The sequence below is a fragment of the Ahaetulla prasina genome, chromosome 3, assembly GCF_028640845.1.
Source record: "Ahaetulla prasina isolate Xishuangbanna chromosome 3, ASM2864084v1, whole genome shotgun sequence".
NCBI lineage: Eukaryota > Metazoa > Chordata > Lepidosauria > Squamata > Colubridae > Ahaetulla > Ahaetulla prasina.
This window is the reverse complement of record NC_080541.1, coordinates 27,031,280-27,053,469: the sequence shown is the minus strand read 5'-3', so window position 1 is coordinate 27,053,469 and position 22,190 is coordinate 27,031,280.

Sequence of the window (22,190 nt, the reverse complement as noted above, 5' to 3'; positions counted from 1 at the left end):
TGGATCAGTATGTCTAACAGTATCAGATGAATTTCCTTCAATCCTTAGTTTTTTATTTATTTTTTAGGCATTTATTTATTTTGTCAAGTATGTATAAGATAACAGATATAAGTATAAACATGATTATGAATACATGAAATGGATACGAATAAATGGGGACAGTAGGACCGGGATGGTAGGCACATTGGTGCACTTATGCACGCCCTTACAGACTTCTTAGGAATGGGGTGAGATCAACAGTAGACAGTGTAAGGTTAAAGTTTTGGGGGCTTGTGGAAGAAACCAGAATCAGGTAGTGCATTCCAGGCATTGACCACTCTGTTGTAGAAGTCATATTTTCTGCAATTGAGTTTGGAGCAGTTTACCTTAATGAAAGAAAATTTCAATTATAAGCTTGAGAATTTTGTTGGAATGAACAGCAAGTGAGTGTTCACAACTTTGATGTTAGAAAATTACAAATGGAATAAGGTAGATAAATTTGAAATTTTGGAATGAATGGTAAAGAATCTTTCCTGTGGGTGAATACCTTTGTCTTGATTTTCTTTTAAAAAGTATTGTAAAATTGGGCCCCAGACATAACTAGAAGAAACCAAAGATTATAATTAAAGGACAAGAACATACAATCTCAATTTACAATTAAAGAACAAAGCAAACTATTCTAACTTTGCACATATTGAAGGATATTTTTGGACAATAGATTCAGAAGTTAATTTTAATAGTGTCAACAGTGACATCTGCTTCAATGGAAAGCTTGTTTCTAAAGTGTTATGGAAGAGGAATAAGACTGGGACTGATTTGAAAGTGAATTTACAAATGACAGGGTACAAGACCGACATAGTAAAAGATACCACATTGAACATATAACAGAAACTGGATGGTGTCTTAATAATTAAAAAGGATGAAGAAACCAAGAGGGTGACCTTGATAATTTTTCTATATTGGATTTACAAAAGAGACTTGTTAAAGTTTTGAAGAACCCATGAGAAGGGAGAAAGAAAAAAAATGAAATCAAGTTCTACAACATTATTTGAATAGATTAAAGATTAAGATAAATAAAAGGAAGGAATATAAAGTTGATTTCTTTGATCAAGGTTAAAATAGATATCTTGTTATCTCTGGTAACCTTAATGGACTTTTGCTGACATGAGGATTAAAATAAGGCTTCACTGATTTTTTTATAGATGAGAAACGGGAAAGAAGAGATCATCAGTTGTATTTTAAGAGATGATAAGTTACTAAAATTGTTTATGCTTAGGATGATGGAGGTAAGTCACTTTTTTATATATTTCTTTTCTTTTTCTTTACTATATTCTTTCCTTCTCTTTTCCTTTCTTTTCTGCACCTTCTTTCTTTTTTTATTCCGTGTATTTTTTATTCTTTCTATTTTATTCTTTTTTAGTTTATATTAATCTTCACTGTTGAAATTATAATCTTTAATAAAATTATTATCCAAAATCCAAAAAAACTCCCCCAATAACCAAAGAAGGGAAACAAACCAAAACAAGATCCTCCCAAAATAGGAATCTATGTTCCTTGACTTTAGAACTTGCAGGACATTTGAATATTCAGCAATCAATGGGCCTCTGGTGGCTCAGACTGGTAAGACAGTCTGTTATTAACACAGCTGCTTGCAGTTAATGCAGGTTAAAGTCCCACCAGGCCCAAGGTTGACTCAGCCTTCCATCCTTTATAAGGTAGGTAAAATGAGGACCCAGATTGTTGGGGACAATAAGCTGACTTTGTAAATAATATACAAATGGATGAAGACTATTGCTTGACACAGTGTAAGCGGCCCTGAGTCTTTGGAGAAGGGCGGGATATAAATGCAAATAAAAAAAAAAGTCATAGTGGAGGCTGTTGATGTTTCTTCCTTAGTTCAAAAAACATGCTCACCTTCTTCCATTCTTGCTTACCCCAGGATATACTATAGTATACAATGTATACTATAGATTGAGTAGTATATTCAGCACATAAAATTTTGGTTGATCTTCCTCTCTGTGTCTCTCTGTGTCTCTGTGTCTCTGCCTCTGCCTGTCTGTCTGTCTGAACCTCTCTCTTTTGGTCTCTCTCTCTTTCTCTCTCTTAATTCTTCTCTCTTCTCCCCCTCTCCCCTCACACACAAAAGAAAAAAAAGTGTGCATTAAATAGTGATAAAACAGTGGGGGAGAAAACCCTTAATAGGAAAAAGTGTAAATAAACTAAACATAACAAGAAAAAAAAAATACAGGAATAAAAGATCCACGTGATTAAAAATGTCTATATGAAATCAGTTCAGTCATTTTTAATCATTAAATTTGGACTGTATAAGAATATTTTGTGTCATCTTCTCCTACTCAAAGACTTTTAAAAAAATAAATAACAAACATATCATAGATCAAAATCAGGAGAGTTTTAACTGTCCTATAAGATTATCCTTTTTGCTGTACCCAGGTTTGATAAAACCAAAGATCTTTAAATAGGTAAAGGTTCCCCTCACACATATGTGCTAGTCGTTCTCGACTCTAGGGGGCGGTATCTCTGTTTCAAAGCCAAAGAGCCAGCACTGTCTGAAGAGGTCTCCAGTCATGTGGCTGCCACGATTAAACTCCAAAGGCGTACGGAACGCTGTTACCTTCCCACCGAAGGGGGTTCCTATTTTTCTACTTGCATTTTTTATGTGCTTTCGAACTGCTAGTTTGGCATAAGCTGCGACAAGTAACGAGAGCTCACTCCATTACATGGCAGCAGGGATTCAAACTGCTGAACTGCCGACCTTTCGATCGATAAGCTCAGCGTCTTAGCCACTGAGCCACCACGTCTTTAGATGATATTTTTTTGTATTTTAGAGCAGGGGTCTCCAACCTTGGAAACTTTAAGACTTGTGGACTTCAACTCCCAGAATCCTTAGCCAGCAAAGCTGGCTGAGGAATTCTGGGAGTTGAAGTCCACAAGTCTTAAAGTTGCTAAGGTTGGAGAGCCCTGTTTTAGAGATATAATTCAACATTACTCTGAGATCTTTAAATATAATCTTTCTTCACAAAATGATATTAATATGTGTGTTGCATGTGTGTGTGTGTTTGTTTGTTTGTATAATACTATTTTTCATCTTGTTATTTGATATCTCTATGAAAGTAAATTGTTGATTTCTGCTCAAGCAGGGTAACTTTTAAAGGGGCTAGAGCTCAGATATTTCTGAAGCTGCTAATGCATCCAGGCAGTATTCTTTAATTAATGCATATTTCAGTTGTGTATATTGCCAAACATAAAATGAATGGAAATCAAATTCAAAAGACATACCCACAAAATCTTGAAAACAAACATTGGAGAATTAAGTAATTTAAAGCATTAATCCTTTGTTTAGCCCAAGTGTTCCATTAAAACATTTTCACCACTATTTTCAGTTTCGAGTTAGACCATCATGTGAATTTCTCACTTGATTTTGGATCGAATTGCAATAATTTACATATTAATAACCAAATCTGTTTATCAGCTTTCAGAGCAGGAAATGAATATCCCAGTTTAATATACTTAACACCTGCCAAGATTTCAGAGTGCTACAAATTTGTTTACTAAACAAGCCCAGAGAGGGAAGTAATCATAATAAGACTAACTCCAGAAAAAACATAAAAATGCTAAAGTAAAGACCAAATAATATCGTTGAAAATCTGGTGGGTTAAAGCTACCATATTTATAATGTAATCAAAAACTGACTAAAGAGAACCTTCTAGAAAAGGAAATTAACATTAGAATCACTCTTAAAATATATTTCAGTAGCAGTGCATTTCAGTATGCATTTAACATAACATAACATAACAACAGAGTTGGAAGGGACCTTGGAGGCCTTCTAGTCCAACCCCCTGCCCAGGCAGGAAACCCTACACCATCTCAGTCAGATGGTTATCCAACATTTTCTTAAAAATTTCCAGTGTTGGAGCATTCACAACTTCTGCAGGCAAGTCGTTCCACTTATTAATTGTTCTAACTGTCAGGAAATTTCTCCTTAGTTCTAAGTTGCTTCTTTCTTTGATCAGTTTCCACCCATTGCTTCTTGTTCTACCCTCAGGTGCTTTGGAGAACAGCCCAACTCCCTCTTCTTTGTGGCAACCCCTGAGATATTGGAACACTGCTGTCATGTCTCCCCTAGTCCTTCTTTTTATTAAACTAGACATACCCAGTTCCTGCAACCGTTCTTCATATGTTTTAGCCTCCAGTCCCCTAATCATCTTTGTTGCTCTTCTCTGCACTCTTTCTATTTAATAGCATTAATCTCACCCCAAAGATTTAATAGAAGCCTTGGCCCTTAATTTACAACCATTAAAATTACATCTATACATTTAATTCAACAAAGTGTGATATACTCTGGGAGAGATGTAAAACAAGTAATTTATAGATTATTAAACAAATTATAATCTCCTATGGTAATCTACGGATATGGATGTTCTCAAGACAAAAAAGTATACATATTCCAATTAAGTAAATTGATATAAATTTGAATATGGATATAAATGAAAAAAGATAAAACAGCACAAAACTCAAGAAAGATAGAAAAGCTGGACAAAAGAAGATTTAATCACCTGAAGATGTTTAAGATGTATTTTTTTTTCCCCGTTTGGGACAATGGCTTTAATCTTTCCAAAGATTATCAGGATCCTGTTCCATGCTATTCAAGATCAGGAGCAGAGAAATATTTTGGGAATGAAATCCACCTATCTTAATATGTTGATTCTATTCCAAAGAAGAAGGGATGCCGGAACAAAGAAATGATGGAACAGGACTAAACAACAGTTGATTTAATTTTAACAAAATCACAATTAATTAATTAATTAAATGCAGTGGATATGATAATTTCCCTGGTATTTATTGGAGTTCCTAATTCGAAACATTAAGAATTACAATTTAGTAGTTGTGCTTGAGAGTCATAGAGGCTTCACCCATATTGGGTGAAGTAGCACCATCAGGGACAAACTAGCTTGCAAGGGGATGAAACTATATGTCCCTAACAGTCTACAGGTGCAGTTACTACAACAGAGCCATAATGCCAGGTAGGTTCCGTTGTAGTAACACTACACTTTGTTTGCACTTTGGGTTCCTGAAAAACCTTGCACCTGGCTAGGAGTATGTTTTGGTGGCCAGGGATGACAAAGGACATTGAAAGCTATGTAATGGTGGGCAACCTGTGTAAGGATGAAGAAGAGATTGGGGAAGCCCCCCCCCCAGTTGCTGCAGTGAGTAGCTGAGCCCACCCAGCTCTGGGACGAGATTATGATGGACTTCATAGTGGAACTGCTGGAGAGTGGTGGGAATACTATGATTTGGACAACGATCGACCTATTTTCCAATTGGGAACAAAATCACACAATTCTTTTATATTGCTTCCACAGATTCTCATCTGTTGCAACCTAGGCCCAAGTAGTTATTACCAGACACAATGAATCCTAAATAAACATATTTTATTAGAACAAATTAATTCCAAAACAAATCCTTCAGAAAAAGTCCTTCAGCCTTATCATAAACCTTTGTCTTCTTTGGCACCCTGCCAAAGGCTTTTCTTGGCAAAGCCCCATGTAGTTCAGAAACGAGATGCTGACTAGAAACCAATGTAGCAACATTGCTTTCCTACAAAGAGCCCAAGAGCCATTGCTGCTCTTTTAAGCCTTATGGGAGGGGCCAATCATCTCATGGCCTTACTCCCAAATTGTCCTTTTTGCTTTAGCTGCTCTTGCCTTCTGGCAGCTCTTCGCATGCATGCACTAGGAACAGGCTCTCCTGTTCCTCTGCCTCTCTGCTGCTGGAGGCTCCAGAGTCCCCACACCGCTCCCAGATGGCCCTGGCACCATCTCTGCCTCCGACGCAGAAGCCTTTTCTGAGCCTTCCCCGACTCCAGAACTGGCCCATTGTCCTCCCCAGCCTCCTCACTGTCCAACTGCCAGCTCCTCAGGCTGCTGGTGGCCCACAACATCATCCAACAGTTTTCTCAGGATAATACACTTCTTATTTAGAGGACCAGTCGGACTTATGTTCTGTAGGGTTAGGGCGTCATTTTTCTTACCTTCTCATGGATAAGAGAAGGATACAATGTGATGACTGTGAAAATGTACTTGCGAGAAAATGTACCTGAGATTTGTTGGACTTTATTGAAACTGGGGAGGTGGATGAGATTCTCTGTAGCATGGCCACAATGTTTAGTTAAGTTCAAGAGATGCTAAGAGAGAGTGAGATGCTGACAGTCTTGAAAGAGGTGAAAAGCCATTTCTCAGTCCAACCATGGAAGATAAACACTGTCTTCTCTCCAGATAAAATGGATTATTTTCAGTCTGACTTAGTCATTGGATAAAATAAGGTCTGTTCCTTGGGTGAGAGATACTCTTTGGGGGGAACCAGAGGTGGGATTCACTTACCTTCCCTACTGGTTTGGAAATGTGAGCGCACCTCTGTGCATGCACACACCCTTCTACGCTGTGCTTGTGCATTACGCCCAGGTGGGTGGGCGGAGCCTCTCGTAGTCACCACCACAGGTTTGCCCGAATTGGACAGAATGGGCTGAATCCCACCACTAGGGGGGACTCTTTAAAGGTGGGAATAAAAACTGCTTCTTTAATACCTCTCAGGAGCATTTGATACTATTGATGGCACTACCTTATTGGATTGTCAATCTTTGATAGAGTCTTTGGGTTGTTTTGCATCTGTTACTGATAGTTCGTATGATGTATTTGTGTGTGTGTGTGTGTGCGCGCGCGCATGTATAAGTTGAGTGGGTGTAACTGCAGTAAAGGATCCTCAGTACTTGATTCTCTCATATTGTTTTATATAACATGCATGAAATTCTCCATGAGGGAGAAGACCTGACCACTAATCTGATAAAGAGTTTCTGTCAACTTGAATTCTTGAAGGCTATTTTATAAGCTAAATAAATTATCAGGTTTACTGAACATTTATATTATATTCACATCTCATTCATAATTAGAATATAGTTGGTTTTACTTGTTATGTTACTTTGTCCAAACTCTTCTCAGTATTGTAATCTGTGCAGGACGTGCTATTTCCATGGTTGTGAGACATTCTTCCATCTGCTGTTCTTCTTATATTAAAGACTTTGTCTCTATCTTATACAAAATAAGGTCACTTGTGAAATAATTCTGTGCGAAAAATGCTTTGTCTCTCAAATATCTACCACATTAACACCTCAATTGCCTTGACAAGCCAGCTGCTTCCACAATTTATTTTATTACATTTATACCTTGTCCTTTTCTTCAACAAGCTCAGAGTAGTTTATACAGACTTTTTTCACACCCAGGCACTGGTCAAGATAAAATCTCTTTAATATTATAATGTCAGTATATCATGAGCTCAACCCATTATCTCTAAAATAATAGCAATAAAAATTGATTTTTTAAAAAAAAAAATCTTATTTTTACCCACAGAACAACTATTACTTCAGCTTAAGTGCATTTGTGAAATATTATACCAGCAAGTAATTTCAGGACAATCAGAGAAAACCGAAACTGATTCCTGCTCTTGACAGTTATAATAAAAATAATTGCCAAGCTTAGTGCATTTCCCGCTCCCTCCCTGTCTCTTCACGTGAACTAGAAAGGATGTTCAATGGTGTTACACTCTTGCCCTGAAATCAGCTCCCTTTTATCTGATTAATGCTTTGGTAGTGGCCCTTCCTCCTTTCCCTCAAGGCCATTCTTTCTTTCTTCCCTCTATAGTATAGTGGCAAAGGAAATAACATGCACAAGGAAGGGTGAAGGCATCTTTGTGTACAAATATCTAGAAAAGTGAAGGGAAGGCATGGGGACTAGTGAGGATGGAGAAAGCCCTACAAAACAAAACCACAGACATGCTTACTTTTCCTGTACTAGATACGAGAGAACAATTGAGCAGATCTTGCAACTTCCATTCTTATTGCCAATCAATATGCTGGACTGGAATTTGTGAAGATGGCTAAAAAAAACAACCAGGAGTAGCAAGCTATGTAAGCTTCAGGGTAGAGTTACTCAAAATAGGATGCTTGAGCACTGTAATGGTTACTTTGCGAATTGCAATAGTGAACTGTGTTGCATAGGATGATGAGACTCTCTATCACTTATCATCTCCCTATTCTGCAGCCCTGATGCCTCCGAAACATTCCATTTTGTCCTCTGATCCTATGGAATCTATATAGATATGCTATAAAAAAAGTCATATTTCTCCACTCTTTTGGCAAGAGAATCCTGTCATCTATCCCTTGATTTCCTCCTTCCTTGATCCTCATCTCCTTGACTAAGTCAGAACAGCATAATATGTCAGACTTCACAATTTCCAAATATTACAGTGTAACTCTTAGCTCAGTCTCAAGATTTTTTTAAATAAAAAAAAAACACTTAGCTTGAGAGAAAATACATATAATTGAAAGAAGGAGAATAGAATAGAATAGAATAGAATTTTTTATTGGCCAAGTGTAATTGGACACACAAGCAATTTGTCTTGGTGCATATGCTCTCAGTATACATAAAAGAAAAGATCATCAAGAATTCTAAGGTACAACACTTAATGATAATCATAGGCAGTGGTGGGATTCAGCCAGTTCGCACCACTTCAGGAGAACCGGTTGTTAACTTTCTGAGCAGTTTGGCAAACTGGTTGTTGGAAGAAATCATTAGGGCAGAGAACCGGTTGTTAAATTACTTGAATCCCACCACTGATCATAGGGTACAAATAAGCAATCAGGAACCAATCGATATCAATTGATACATTTAGAAATACGTATTCTGGTCTGTTTTTAATTTTTTTCTTTTACTTTTTGGGATAAAATTTCCATGGGCTGAACCAGATGTACAAGCAATCACATAGAAAAAATGTCAGAGACCAAGCGTTAGCCATTTCATTAGGAAGAGTTGGGCCTTGTACTCATACAGTGGATTTGGGAAGGTGGCAAGTTTATAACATTTTTTTTAGACATGTGTTCTGTTTTGGTTTTATTTTTTAATGTCTGAGAAAATAATGCCATGAAGAGAAATTCTCCTGCATTGAAAGTGTTTTTCTTATTTCTTTCACATTGGTGTGTGAATTTATAAAGTCCACTGTAACAATATTGCCAAAAAGGCATTAAGGGTTGGAAACCTAATCTTGCATAGCTTTTTCTCCGGTAATATTACACTACTAACCAGAGCATACAAAACATTTGCTAGACCAAATCTCGAATACAGCTCATCTGTCTGGAACCTGCACTGCATATCGGACATTAATACAATTGAACGTGTCCAGAAATATTTCACAAGAAGAATTCTCCACTCCTCCGCTCGCAACAAAATACCTTATGCCACCAGACTTGAAATGTTGGGCTTAAAAATTTAGAACTATGCCTCCTTCGGTATGAGCTAAGCATAGCTCATAAAATCATCTGCTACAATGTCCTACCTGTCAATGACTACTTCAGCTTCAACCACAACAATACATGAACACACAATAGATACAAACATAGGTAAACTGCACCAAACTCAATTGCAGAAAATATGACTTCAGCAAAAGAGTGGTCAATGTCTGGAATGCACTACCTGACTCCGTGGTCTCATCCCAAAATCCCCAAAACTTTAACCAAAGAATGTCTACTATTGACCTCACCCCATTCCTAAGAGGTCTGTAAGGGGCGTGCATAAGAGCACAAACGTGCCTACCGTCCCTGTCCTAATGTTCCCTTTAATTGTATTCATTTTATGTATTTAATTCATGCTTATACTTATATATATTATCTAATACGTACTTGATAAATACATACATACATACATACATACATACATACATACATACATACATACATACATATATACATACATACATTTGCCTACATGGATCTATATATAATAGTGCCTGTGTATTGTTAAAAAGTAATACATTAGTTTACTTTGAAATCCTTAACACAGCTGGCAAATTTGAAAAAAAACAATGGTTTCTTCCCCTAAATCTAAAGCAATTATCATGCATTGAAAGTGTTTTTCTTATTTCTTTCACATTGGTGTGTGAATTTATAAAGTCCACTGTAACAATATTGCCAAAAAGGCATTAAGGGTTGGAAACCTAATCTTGCATAGCTTTTTCTCCGGTAATATTACACTACTAACCAGAGCATACAAAACATTTGCTAGACCAAATCTCGAATACAGCTCATCTGTCTGGAACCTGCACTGCATATCGGACATTAATACAATTGAACGTGTCCAGAAATATTTCACAAGAAGAATTCTCCACTCCTCCGCTCGCAACAAAATACCTTATGCCACCAGACTTGAAATGTTGGGCTTAAAAATTTAGAACTATGCCGCCTTCGGTATGAGCTAAGCATAGCTCATAAAATCATCTGCTACAATGTCCTACCTGTCAATGACTACTTCAGCTTCAACCACAACAATACATGAACACACAATAGATACAAACATAAGGTAAACTGCATCAAACTCAATTGCAGAAAATATGACTTCAGCAAAAGAGTGGTCAATGTCTGAATGCACTACCTGACTCCGTGGTCTCATCCCAAAATCCCCAAAATTTAACCAAAGAATGTCTACTATTGACCTCACCCCATTCCTAAGAGGTCTGTAAGGCGTGCATAAGAGCACAAACGTGCCTACCGTCCCTGTCCTAATGTTCCTTTAATTGTATTCATTTTATGTATTTAATTCATGCTTATACTTATATATATTATCTAATACGTACTTGATAAATACATAAAATAAATAAATATTTCATTTAATAGTGCTTAAATGTATATCAAATGAAATCAAATATAAATCAATATGCTGGACTGGAATTTGTGAAGATGGCTAAAACAACAACCAGGAGTAGCAAGCTATGTAAGCTTCAGGGTAGAGTTACTCAAAATAGGATGCTTGAGCACTGTAATGGTTACTTATGAATTGCAATAGTGAACTGTGTTGCATAGGATGATGAGACTCTATCACTTATCATCTCCCTATTCTGCAGCCCTGATGCCTCCGAAACATTCCATTTTGTCCTCTGATCCTATGGAATCTATATAGATATGCTATAAAAAAAGTCATATTTCTCCACTCTCTTGGCAAGAGAATCCTGTCATCTATCCCTTGATTTCCTCCTTCCTTGATCCTCATCTCCTTGACTAAGTCAGAACAGCATAATATGTCAGACTTCACAATTTCCAAATATTACAGTGTAACTCTTAGCTCAGTCTCAAGATTTTTAAATAAAAAAACACTTAGCTTGAGAGAAAATACATATAATTGAAAGAAGGAGAATAGAATAGAATTTTTTATTGGCCAAGTGTAATTGGACACACAAGCAATTTGTCTTGGGGCATAAGCTCTCAGTATACATAAAAGAAAAGATCATCAAGAATTCTAAGGTACAACACTTAATGATAATCATAGGCAGTGGTGGGAGTCAGCCAGTTCGCACCACTTCAGGAGAACCGGTTGTTAAATTACTTGAATCCCACCACTGATCATAGGGTACAAATAAGCAATCAGGAACCAATCGATATCAATTGATACATTTAGAAATACGTATTCTGGTCTGTTTTTAATTTTTTTCTTTTACTTTTTGGGATAAAATTTCCATGGGCTGAACCAGATGTACAAGCAATCACATAGAAAAAATGTCAGAGACCAAGCGTTAGCCATTTCATTAGGAAGAGTTGGGCCTTGTACTCATACAGTGGATTTGGGAAGGTGGCAAGTTTATAACATTTTTTTTAGACATGTGTTCTGTTTTGGTTTTATTTTTTAATGTCTGAGAAAATAATGCCATGAAGAGAAATTCTCCTGCATTTTTCTCACCAGTTTTTATTCTATTTGACTGATTTGCTGTCCCATTGGCAATGCTAGGTTATAGATAGTAGCATCTGATGTAAGGATGAGAAGTTAGAGAGCCTGAATAGTAAAAATGCTTCTCCAACTGGCCTTGGGATTAATAAATGTAATTGGCAACGAGAATAACAGAGTCCTCAATAAATAGCTGTCAGAGAGAAGGGAAGAATCTCTTTGATCCTTAACGTGTGATATATGTATATGCAAACATGCCCAAAAATACAGGTATGTGTTTGTGGAATTATTGTGTGTGAATTGTTAACTTAGGCATATAAAGAATGGTGAAGTTGAAATATTTATGAAATATCCAGAATACAAATCTTCCTTCCTTCCTCCTCCCTCTCTCTCATCTTTCAACTAACTCTGTGTGGCTCCCAACCCACCTGTACATTGCAAGCACCTATTTTGGGAAATAAATTAATATTTGTCAAAGATCGCTCAGCTCAGTGAAAGCTGTCTTTTTCTGTGCCCTGCAAAAGCCAGGAAAATAATGTATTTCAATCCTTCTTAGCTGATGTTCTAACTTTATCTTTTCTTTATTGAAAGCTTAATGAAGTAACATCATTCCTTTACATAATATGCTTCAGCTATATCTACATGCCCTTGAGCTCTGAGATTGGCCCCATTAATGTAATGGAACTAAAAGTAAAATAACATCAGAGATAATGTGAAAAGTTCATTGATTTGAGCTTGCACTGTTATTTACCCTGTTCCTCAATATGGTTGGCAAGTGAACTTAGCTGAGCAGGCTGAACAGTGGAATTATCCTTTGTGTTAGGCTGCCAACCCTCCTCCTCCTCCTCCCTCCCTCCTCCTCCTCCTCCCTCCTCCTCCTCCTCCTCCTCCTCCTCCTCCCTCCTCCTCCTCCTCCTCCTCCCTCCCTCCTCCTCCCTCCCTCCTCCCTCTCTCTCATCTTTCAACTAACTCTGTGTGGCTCCCAACCCACCTGTACATTGCAAGCACCTATTTTGGGAAATAAATTAATATTTGTCAAAGATCGCTCAGCTCAGTGAAAGCTGTCTTTTTCTGTGCCCTGCAAAAGCCAGGAAAAATAATGTATTTCAATCCTTCTTAGCTGATGTTCTAACTTTATCTTTTCTTTATTGAAACTGGGGAGGTGGATGAGATTCTCTGTAGCATGGCCACAATGTTTAGTTAAGTTCAAGAGATGCTAAGAGAGAGTGAGATGCTGACAGTCTTGAAAGAGGTGAAAAGCCATTTCTCAGTCCAACCATGGAAGATAAACACTGTCTTCTCTCCAGATAAAATGGATTATTTTCAGTCTGACTTAGTCATTGGATAAAATAAGGTCTGTTCCTTGGGTGAGAGATACTCTTTGGGGGGAACCAGAGGTGGGATTCACTTACCTTCCCTACTGGTTTGGAAATGTGAGCACACCTCTGTGCATGCACACGCCCTTCTACGCTGTGCTTGTGCATTACGCCCAGGTGGGTGGGCGGAGCCTCTCATAGTCACCACCACAGGTTTGCCCGAATTGGACAGAATGGGCTGAATCCCACCACTGATCATAGGGTACAAATAAGCAATCAGGAACCAATCGATATCAATTGATACATTTAGAAATACGTATTCTGGTCTGTTTTTAATTTTTTTCTTTTACTTTTTGGGATAAAATTTCCATGGGCTGAACCAGATGTACAAGCAATCACATAGAAAAAATGTCAGAGACCAAGCGTTAGCCATTTCATTAGGAAGAGTTGGGCCTTGTACTCATACAGTGGATTTGGGAAGGTGGCAAGTTTATAACATTTTTTTTAGACATGTGTTCTGTTTTGGTTGTATTTTTTAATGTCTGAGAAAATAATGCCATGAAGAGAAATTCTCCTGCATTTTTCTCACCAGTTTTTATTCTATTTGACTGATTTGCTGTCCCATTGGCAATTCTAGGTTATAGATAGTAGCATCTGATGTAAGGATGAGAAGTTAGAGAGCCTGAATAGTAAAAATGCTTCTCCAACTGGCCTTGGGATTAATAAATGTAATTGGCAACGAGAATAACAGAGTCCTCAATAAATAGCTGTCAGAGAGAAGGGAAGAATCTCTTTGATCCTTAACGTGTGATATATGTATATGCAAACATGCCCAAAAATACAGGTATGTGTTTGTGGAGTTATTGTGTGTGAATTTATAAAGTCCACTGTAACAATATTGCCAAAAAGGCATTAAGGGTTGGAAACCTAATCTTGCATAGCTTTTTCTCCGGTAATATTACACTACTAACCAGAGCATACAAAACATTTGCTAGACCAAATCTCGAATACAGCTCATCTGTCTGGAACCTGCACTGCATATCGGACATTAATACAATTGAACGTGTCCAGAAATATTTCACAAGAAGAATTCTCCACTCCTCCGCTCGCAACAAAATACCTTATGCCACCAGACTTGAAATGTTGGGCTTAAAAATTTAGAACTATGCCGCCTTCGGTATGAGCTAAGCATAGCTCATAAAATCATCTGCTACAATGTCCTACCTGTCAATGACTACTTCAGCTTCAACCACAACAATACATGAACACACAATAGATACAAACATAAGGTAAACTGCATCAAACTCAATTGCAGAAAATATGACTTCAGCAAAAGAGTGGTCAATGTCTGGAATGCACTACCTGACTCCGTGGTCTCATCCCAAAATCCCCAAAATTTTAACCAAAGAATGTCTACTATTGACCTCACCCCATTCCTAAGAGGTCTGTAAGGGGCGTGCATAAGAGCACAAACGTGCCTACCGTCCCTGTCCTAATGTTCCCTTTAATTGTATTCATTTTATGTATTTAATTCATGCTTATACTTATATATATTATCTAATACGTACTTGATAAATACATACATACATACATACATACATACATACATACATACATACATATATACATCCATACATTTGCCTACATGGATCTATATATAATAGTGCCTGTGTATTGTTAAAAAGTAATACATTAGTTTACTTTGAAATCCTTAACACAGCTGGCAAATTTGAAAAAAAACAATGGTTTCTTCCCCTAAATCTAAAGCAATTATCATGCATTGAAAGTGTTTTTCTTATTTCTTTCACATTGGTGTGTGAATTGTTAACTTAGGCATATAAAGAATGGTGAAGTTGAAATATTTGCGTGAAATATCCAGAATACAAATCTTCCTTCCTTCCTTCCTTCCTTCCTTCCTTCCTTCCTTCCTTCCTTCCTTCCTTCCTTCCTTCCTTCCTTCCTTCCTTCCTTCCTTCCTTCCTTCCCTTCCTCCCTCCCTCCCTCCCTCTCTCTCATCTTTCAACTAACTCTGTGTGGCTCCCAACCCACCTGTACATTGCAAGCACCTATTTTGGGAAATAAATTAATATTTGTCAAAGATCGCTCAGCTCAGTGAAAGCTGTCTTTTTTCTGTGCCCTGCAAAAGCCAGGAAAAATAATGTATTTCCAATCCTTCTTAGCTGATGTTCTAACTTTATCTTTTCTTTATTGAAAGCTTAATGAAGTAACATCATTCCTTTACATAATATGCTTCAGCTATATCTACATGCCCTTGAGCTCTGAGATTGGCCCCATTAATGTAATGGAACTAAAAGTAAAATAACATCAGAGATAATGTGAAAAGTTCATTGATTTGAGCTTGCACTGTTATTTACCCTGTTCCTCAATATGGTTGGCAAGTGAACTTAGCTGAGCAGGCTGAACAGTGGAATTATCCTTTGTGTTAGGCTGCCAACCCTCCTCCTCCCTCTCTCTCATCTTTCAACTAACTCTGTGTGGCTCCCAACCCACCTGTACATTTCAAGCACCTATTTTGGGAAATAAATTAATATTTGTCAAAGATCGCTCAGCTCAGTGAAAGCTGTCTTTTTTCTGTGCCCTGCAAAAGCCAGGAAAAATAATGTATTTCCAATCCTTCTTAGCTGATGTTCTAACTTTATCTTTTCTTTATTGAAAGCTTAATGAAGTAACATCATTCCTTTACATAATATGCTTCAGCTATATCTACATGCCCTTGAGCTCTGAGATTGGCCCCATTAATGTAATGGAACTAAAAGTAAAATAACATCAGAGATAATGTGAAAAGTTCATTGATTTGAGCTTGCACTGTTATTTACCCTGTTCCTCAATATGGTTGGCAAGTGAACTTAGCTGAGCAGGCTGAACAGTGGAATTATCCTTTGTGTTAGGCTGCCAACCTCCTCCTCCCTCTCTCTCATCTTTCAACTAACTCTGTGTGGCTCCCAACCCACCTGTACATTGCAAGCACCTATTTTGGGAAATAAATTAATATTTGTCAAAGATCGCTCAGCTCAGTGAAAGCTGTCTTTTTTCTGTGCCCTGCAAAAGCCAGGAAAAATAATGTATTTCCAATCCTTCTTAGCTGATGTTCTAACTTTATCTTTTCTTTATTGAAAGCTTAATGAAGTAACATCATTCCTTTACATAATATGCTTCAGCTATATCTACATGCCCTTGAGCTCTGAGCTTGGCCCCATTAATGTAATGGAACTAAAAGTAAAATAACATCAGAGATAATGTGAAAAGTTCATTGATTTGAGCTTGCACTGTTATTTACCCTGTTCCTCAATATGGTTGGCAAGTGAACTTAGCTGAGCAGGCTGAACAGTGGAATTATCCTTTGTGTTAGGCTGCCAACCCTCCTCCTCGTCCTCTGCTTTTAACAGCAATAATAAGAATTAATACTAACTAGAATAGAACAACACAAAAAGCAAAAAAGGAAAGAAAACAAAAAGCTAAAAGTGCAATATAAAAAAAAGGAAAGAGAAAAAAGAGGAAGATATAAAAAGATATATAAAGAAGTGGCTTCCGATATTCTTCTCAGCCGTTAGTATTCCAATTATATTTTATCCTCTGTCTAAAATGACATCATGACAATCTTTCTATAGTCTATCCTGTCTCAGCATCAACACCATAAGTCACCAGTTCATTTTTTTCATCTTCGCACCCCAAGTCTAGAAGGGCTTTCCAGTCGTGAAGAAATGTAGACCTTGTCCTTTCTATAATCAAAGATGTCAGTTTGTCTTGTCCAATGCAAATTCTGTCAATTTCAACAAACATTCCCCCATGTTGGGTAAGGCTGAATTTCCTTCTTTGTGCATATAGTAATTTTGCCATTCTAATCTAGATACTACCAAAATTCTTGAGTCTATAAACTTTAACTGGGTGAAATGGTGCATCATAGGACAAAACTTCATCAAAAAAGTTACTTTAAATGTTGTTGTTATTTGCGAAGTCATGTCCGATCCATTGTGACCCCACGGACAATGTTCCTCCAGGCCTTCCTGTCCTCTACTATCCTCTGAAGTCCATTTTACCTCACGCTGACTGCTTCAGTGACACCATCCAGCTACCTCGTTCTCTGCCGTCCCCTTGTTCTTTTGCCCTCAATCTTTCCCAGCATTAGGCAAACTATCTTTGTGTCTAGTTATTTTGGCATGTAGTGTCCTGTAGTGGTATCCTGAAGGGAGAAGTTGAAACAGTTTATGTTCAGGATGTGATTTCAGTGATTTAACTAAGACTTACAGACCAAGCATCGTGGCCTCAAATTTGCATCCTCAATCCAGAATAACTATTTTGCTATTTGGTCGTTAATAAATGCAGTGAAAACAATGCCTGTTTCCTTAAAAGGGAATTATGAAACAATCTATGAATACTAATACAAATTAAACTGCTATAAATACTTACTGATTAAAACAGGCAATCAATAATCATGATTTTTTGTTTGCTCATGCAACCTGTCAAGGAGAATCATACCTAGGATGAGACCATGTTTCTGCCCATGGTAATATGGTCCACATATGGTCCTCATTCAACACCTACCACAGCTTTGGTCAGCAAATTGTTCCTCTACTTATCTTGCTGGTATGGACATGTTTATAGAGCAGGGCTATTTCATTTTTAAATTAAGAAGTTGCAAACTTTTTTGTTCAGATCTAGCTTTGAAAGCATGAGCCATATCTTTCTGACCTTCTGGTCAAGCTGCTGATAATTATTTTACACCATAAGGTCATATTAAAAGGTTACTCTTGGAAATGTCAGAATCAGTGGCACCATTGACCCTGAATTTGCTGGGAGTGGGGAATAGATGATAGCCTTCATGTTCTCCCCCTTTTAATTTACTAATCCTGCTCCTGGCAAATCAGGATGACATTTGCTACCATCTTGACCAGGATCCAGCTGTGTCCCTTTGCATATAATTATCAGGAACCAGGAGACAGGAGTTAGTTATCTCAACATCTCTACTGTAGCATTGTCAGTGTCCTTTCAAAATGGAAAGTACAGGATCGATTCATTATACAGAATTTACATTCTTATCACAGAAAAGTATCCTTTCAAAAATTAGACAAAGAACCTTCTCTGTCATTAGAAAGGTATTAGTTTGCATATCAGGCCAACTTTTTTTTAAAGTGGCAGGAAAAGTTAATTTAGGAAAATGAGGGCAGTGATGGTGAACATTTTAGGCTTGGTATGTCAAAAATTTGGAAAAAATCTAATTTGATTCTGCTAGCATGTTATCCCCTGAACAAAACAAAACAATTCTTTATGCATTCATTTTTTTAAAAAAAATGCAGACCATTTGAGGCCGCTTTGGGTTGCAAAATGCTTCATTTTTGAAGCAACTCAGGAGAATGTCCTTCTGTGGCGTCTGCAGCCTCTGAAAACCACACAAAAACACATTCTATTGTCTTGCAATATTTGGAGGTTCTGGAGGCTGCCTATTCTCTCTCACAGCCTCCGAGGCCTCAGAAAATCGCACAAGAACGGGGTGTGCTTTTGAAAGTAGTTATGTTGGCTGTTGGTGAACACTAGTATGTCAACCAAAATGTCAAGATGTGTCACACTGACACACATGGTTCGCCATCACGAGTCTAGTGCTTGCGGTACCTGGCTAGAAACAAGGAGACTATAAGTTCTAGTTTTGCCGTAGGCATGAAAACTCACTGGATAAGTTTTAGAGCCATACACTCCCTCTCAACCCAACTTACCTCACAAATTATTGTAATAACGAACAAAATGAAGGAGGAAGGCAGTATGTCTGTCTGTCTCTCTGTCTGTCTGTATATATCTCGGTATAAAATAAGAGATGAAATATCTAAAAAATTGTTCATTATGATTTCTCAGTGAAGTATAATTAAGGAGCCTAACCTATAACCTGGGTCCAGAGCCAAAGGAAATAGACAGGTACCTTTACATTAAAGGATCCTCTAGATTTCATCTCAGATTTTTCATATTTAAAAGTAAAATCTGACTTATTTCACTTGTGCAAACCCAAGAAAAAGTACACAAGAATATTCTTGCCAATTGACTGCTGGGTGGTAGTCTAACCTTACTTTCAAGGATTTTGCCAATAAATGCAAACATTTTTTCTAGATGTTAACACAGTAGCCTTTATTTTTCAATTTATGTATATTTAAATCAAACAACTTTAAGCACAGGAGGTTATCTTTGCTTCTGGCTATGCTTCAGACTATGATTTTCCTTTTTCTTACATTTCTTTAGCACAAATACATTACATGCTTGAATAACTATTCCTTCCATCTGGCATAACATCTTTGGATTTCTTTTCTGAAGTCAGTTCTTTCATACATTCACACTCTTTTATATATAGGCAATTTTTCTTCTGTCAAATGTTCATCCCTCAGAAAAGGCTATATTCAACCCGATATGTTCCTATCAGTATATACAAATTTTAAAATTTCTTCATCAGTTTTCTGATTTTTAGTAAGACTTCTCTCAAGGGATATGCTCTTCCATTTTCTTTGGTTTTTCTCCATTTGTTGTAGCTTGCAATTTATCATAACTTGCAATTTGTCAGCCCATTTATCCCTGTCAAACACAACCACCATTAATTTTCATATCTTTGTTTCATTATACAATCTATCTTATATTTGCTGCAAAAAGTGCAAATCCTCAACGAACATATCCATAAATATATTACTCCTGGCCCAGTGCTGAACTTACCTATTTGCTAAATATGTTCATTTTTCTCTCACACACTTTACTATTACCATATATAAACTTTTATCACATTCAACAATCTTCAACACCGCTACTCATGTGAAGCATTTCATATTCACTATATCTAAACATTTGTATGATATATTTCTTTCTCACATTCATACATTTCTCAATGACCCACTGAAGTAAAAAAAAATGGTCTATACATCCCCTGCCTGGTATAAAGTCAAAATTGATTTTTTGATTGATTTTTTTAAAAAAAGGGGCAGGAAAAGTTGTTTACTAAAATGAGAGCCAGTTTGGTTTAGTGCAGTGGGGGTGAACATTTTGGGCCTAGTATGTCAAAAATTTGGAAAATACCTAATGTAATTCAGCTGGCATGTTACCCCTCCCCTTGAACAAGACAGAAACAATTCTTTATATATTCATTCATTTTAAAAAATATTTTATTTATTTATTTAGTACGTATTAGATAATATATATAAGTATAAGCATGAATTGAATACATAAAATGAATACAGTTAAAGGGAACATTAGGACATGGACTGTAGGCACGTTTGTGCTCTTATGCACGCAAAACCCTTACAAAACCTCTTAGGAATGGGATGAAGTCAACAGTAGATAGTCTAAGGTTAAAATTTTGTGGGTTTTGGGATGAAACTACAGAATCAGGTAGTGCATTCCAGGCATTGACCACTCTGTTGCCGAAGTCATATTTTCTGCAATCGAGTTTGGTGCGATTTATCTCAACTTTGTATCTATTGTGTGCTCATGTATTGTTGTGGTTGAAGTTGAAGGTACACTGATAGGTAGGACATTGTAGCAGATGATTTTATGAGCTATACTTATGTCAGACTGAAGGCGATGTAGTTCTAAATTTTCTAAGCCCAAAATTTCAAGTCTGGTGGCATAAGGTAGTTTGTTGCGAGTGGAGGACTCTTCTTGTGAAATATTTCTGGACACATTCAATTGTATTAATGTCCGATATGCAGTGTGGGTTCCAGACAGATGAGCTACATTAAAGAATTGGTCTGGCAAAAGTTTTGTTGTAAATTTTCGGTTGTATCTTTCCCATGTCTTGAACCCAAAGGAGAGATAAAGTAAAACCTCTGGTCACAAATGCTTCTGACCACGACCAAATCTGGTTCCGGCCAAAAAATGCACAATTTTGTTTTTTGCAGCTGATTTCTCCTTCCATGTCATTTTTTTTGTAAGCGCCAAATTTCCAAAATTAGGTTCGGGTCACGACCAGATCGGTTTGGTCTTTTTTATATTTAATTTTAATCCTATTTTTTCACATTGTTCCTTAATTTTTATTATTGCAGCTTGGAAATAATTTGTATTTTTGGCTATTGCAGCAGCCACTGCCTAGTGTAGATTATTGATGTTTTTCTCTCCCAATTTAAAACCACACTCATCTTCTTCCCATCCAGTTTCCTTATATAAATACATTATATGGTGGAGCAGTGGTGTCCCAGTGGTTAGAATGCAATATTGCAGGCTAACTCTGCCCACTGACAGGAGTTTGACTCAGAAAGGTTTATTTATTTATTTATTTATTTATTTATTTATTTTTCATATTTATATGCCGCCCTTCTCCAAAGACTCAGGGTGATTTACAGCCAGAATAAAACAAATACACAAAAGTTAAAATACCATATCATTAAAAATCTAATTCCATTGGCTGAAAATTTAAAAATAATAGGATAAAATTATAAAAAACAACCCCGATTAAAACCCCGTTAAAATTGCTATTAGGCCAGCCCTGCTCGATGAAAGAGAAAAGTCTTGAGCTCGCGCTTAAAGGTCCGGAGATCGGGGAGTACGCGTAGCCCCACAGGTAGTTCATTCCACAGGGCAAGTGCCACAGGGCAGGTTGGCTATGACTTCCATCCTTCTGGGATTGGTAAAATAAGGGTTTGGTTTAATGGGGGGCAATAAGCTGACATTTGGGAGCAATATATAAGTCTAAGTGCTAAGTGCTATATTTCAGCATATAGGTTGAATAAAAGATTTTTTGCCAACCTGGAGTGTTCTGACTATTTTGTGACTTCCTTATCTGTATACAGGTTTTTCATGAGGATAATGAGATGCTCTGGGAAATGTCACAAGGTATTTGTCAATGTTTGCTTTGTGTCACCTTCCATATCCTCTAATCAGAATTTGCCGAATACTTATCCAGGCATTCTTCACAAAGCAAATTCCCCTACATTCACTCTTATCTTTCCCTTTGTGTAGGAAAGCAATAATTGCATTCTTTCAATTAAACATGTAGTCATCACACATGCATCAACAAGACTTACTGCCATTGCATAACCCAGCTGCATCCATATTTTAATATTTCCCAATTTCTCCATGTGCTCTTTCCTTCCTTCCTTCCTTCCTTCCTTCCTTCCTTCCTTCCTTCCTTCCTTCC